General features: G+C 35.5%; 1 long non-coding RNA gene across 1 annotated transcript; it reads right to left on the reverse strand.

Moving 5' to 3' along the window:
* Positions 1-244: 244 nt before the first annotated feature.
* On the reverse strand, positions 245-3,000 carry LOC120436919. Its single transcript, XR_005610669.1, has 6 exons — positions 2,880-3,000; positions 1,743-1,938; positions 1,416-1,574; positions 1,170-1,257; positions 820-975; positions 245-358 (listed from the first exon to the last, which is right to left on the reverse strand). It is a non-coding gene; the product is annotated as an uncharacterized LOC120436919 (long non-coding RNA).
* Between the last annotated feature and the right edge of the window lie 378 nt (positions 3,001-3,378).

Consider the following 3,378-nt stretch of genomic DNA (forward strand, 5'->3'; position numbering starts at 1 on the left):
TTAACAACAATACTGTAAGAAGTTACATGAACATACAAAAAAAGGAAAGAGGGACAGATGAAGAAAGCAAGGTCAAGGGCAAATAAAATTTACTACTATAAACATGTTAAATGTGACAGCTATTTCAAGTTCAATTCAGCTTTCTGACTTACACCAGTAGGCATCCCTAAGAAGGGTACTTCTTCAACACATCCTCCACAGGCATACCATCTGCAATTTCTTTTTGCCGCCAAGCAAACGTTTACTGCATACGGTTATGAACCACCATGGTATCTGGTTGCATCTTCTGATATTGGCACTGTAAGACCTTTAAGTGGGCGTCTATGGATAATAAATCCTCTCCTTGGACGCATGGTCCCTTGAAAGAAAGCAAGAGTGAGAAGAGAAAGTCAAAACAGATTAGAAACCCAACATAAGACTAAATATACAATTAGAGCTGACACGATCTGTGCATCACAAAGAACTTTTATCGGTTAAAGTTAACCGATACCATGAACCAATATTTAAAATATGGAAACTCTGAAATAATTTCACATAAAATCTTAATTGTTAACTTGAAATTTTAGTTTTGGAGTCATATTTAAAAAAATTTTTTATTTTTTTAATCTAGTTCGCCCTCTTTTAGCGCGCCTTCCAATTAATAATTTTTGTGAGGTAGAAGTATTAGCACTGGTACTTTGTATTAGCAAGTGCTCTAATCCAAGTATTGGTATTGTTTCGGTTTGAAAAAGGGGGTACAGTTGCATCCCTAATCCTTAGTTTTAGATGTAATAACAGATGCAAGAACATTTTATAGCTCAAGATGTCCCTCACACCAACCTGACAAACATTTCTCTGACTTGTTCGTTGACATTTATTAGGCTGCCCTCTCCTCGTAGAACCAAACTTCTCCTTACAACGCCTCACTGCCTCACTGTCGACTAGTGGTGCCCGCTCTGATTTGAATTTACGTCTCAAAGACATATGCCATGTGTGCTTGTTAAACAGAAACATAAGTTACTGTAAAACAATCTACACAAAATACACCCAACAAAGAATCAGTAAACATACTTCATACAAACCTACTGAGAGGCTACAGATTGTCTTACTAACAAAACAAGATCGAAAAAAGCTTCACTTTTACTTTGTAATCTTGAAGGAACCTTGTGCAAATTTTAAATTTAACTTACATAACCATTTCCCTCACGATCCTTGAGGAAAGGATACTTCATTACCAGCGTCTTCACAGCTTGCACATATTCAGAATTTGTGGGATACCTGTAATATAAGAAGAAACATAAGTGTTAGAGCAACTGCTGACAAACAAACTTTATCAAGTGTCAGTTATTGTTTCTTAGTAATGTAGCGTTTATTTTCAATATGACAGATTCAGCTTTTTCTAAAGCAACAAGCTAACATTACCCTGATTAACTTACATAGTATACTGTGCCACAGCTTCATATAGAACTCTGATTATTGTGTGTCTGTCCCTTGGATTTTTATGGCACGGTTCTTTGTTGTCCAGTTTTAGTTGCAGATTTTTGGGAAATCTTGGAATTTCAAAAGAGGCTGGCAGTCTCAAAGTATTTTCATTGCTGTGAAAACAGTTAAGTGTTTGATTTATTGCATGAATTGAAGTATAAAACACTACAGTAACAATACATATGGTAGAAACAATGATCATATTAACTAAATCCTAAAAGTGCATAACGGCCAACATGTATGCTTCAGACATACTAACTTCATTATAAATAAGAAAATACCTTATTGAAGTTGATTAAGTAGATGGTTGCCAGTCTTCTGGAGAGACAGTCTGTAGAGTCAGCGTCACTGAAGATTCCTTCATCCTTGACACAAATTGGTTGAATTTAACCTGCTTTTTGAAGGATCCTTGGAAAAGGTATGCAACCATAGTCTCAGTAAGACCGCAGTCAACTGTGTCACCATCAACCTCATTGTCTGCAAGATAAATGGTAGTACAAACTCTAAATTCCATGTAAGGATATTTATCACCACATTTTTACATGGGTAAAAACCGTATATCACACACATTAAAACCTTTTGTACAACTTCTTTTCAGTTCAAAGAAATATTCATTAAAAAACCAGTAAATTAAATAAAATAAACCAAATTTTTAGAGTGAATCCTCTCGATATGCAAAGTTTTCATTTTTAAATTTAGATGTTTGTTTGGGACTACTGGACACAGGAGAGCAGAGTCTGAGCATGCTTTTGTGCCCTTTCAAGTTTGGAAGAAAAAAAAGACTAGAATGCTGTAATTTGTTAATATTCACTACTAAGGTGACTCCTTTCTCCAGATTTCCGACAGTTTCTGCCGTCTGTTCTTTCAGACCGATTACTTATAGCGATAACACCCGCAGGACTGTATTACAAGCTCAGATTACATGCTGAAAAAGTTCCCACATTGCTTAAAACGCAACTATCAAACCCCAGCTGCAACACCCTTGTTATATTTTAAACAAATGCGGCGTCAAGATATTTCCTTTAAACGTTATATTCAGCCGCCCATGTGTGTTGATGGCCTTGGAATGGATGTAAAAACATGATTTTATTAAACCATTAATACACTAACGGTAAACTGCATTCAGCTACCAGGGAATCAAATTTCGCGCCGTTCCGCTGCGCAGGGGTTACCGAACCCATAGACTGTGGCCGAACCACATATATAAGTTCAAACTTATACAAATACTATGTGTACACATTTTTCATTTTTCAGAACTGTGACCTCAACTTTACACATGAAACGTTTGTAAAAACGTTTGTAAAAAGACATAATTTGAGCTAAGAGAGTGCCGAAACTAGCTAAATTGCTAATATACGTTAAGCTAGGCTAAACCAATAATTAGTAATTACGCTACATTTTCTTTAAATAAAACTTACCTCTGAAACGCTGAGCTTCAGCTTCGGTGACATCTAAGCCCCACTCTTGTATTTTTGTTAAGAGTTCCTCGGTTGAAAGTGAACAGAGCACACCAGGACTTGCAAGTTCGTAATCCATCTCCGTCCGCTGATAAAACAAAATGGCACCTGCTGCATTTACAGAAAGTTCTAGAATCCACCAGCTATTCGTTGAGTTTCTTCTTCTACTTTTTGTTTGATGTTGTGAGGATGGGCTCAACTCGCACTCAGAGTTCAATAAGGGTGCTTTTTGCAATTCATCCAAATAGTTATACATTAAAAAATCACTCTTAAAAAAAATGTTTAAATGCATTTTACTTTTTTCTTTCAAATAAATTCATTGTTCTTAAAGCAGCTTAAAAAATAAGGGGGGTTCAGGGAATACAAAAACAACAACAGCAATGAAAATAATAAAAAATAAAATAAAAACACTAAAATATATGCTTAAATCAATACAGTTGCAAATAAATTACTGTCAAAA

Source organism: Oreochromis aureus, unplaced genomic scaffold, assembly GCF_013358895.1.
Source record: "Oreochromis aureus strain Israel breed Guangdong unplaced genomic scaffold, ZZ_aureus HiC_scaffold_352, whole genome shotgun sequence".
Classification (NCBI taxonomy): domain Eukaryota; kingdom Metazoa; phylum Chordata; class Actinopteri; order Cichliformes; family Cichlidae; genus Oreochromis; species Oreochromis aureus.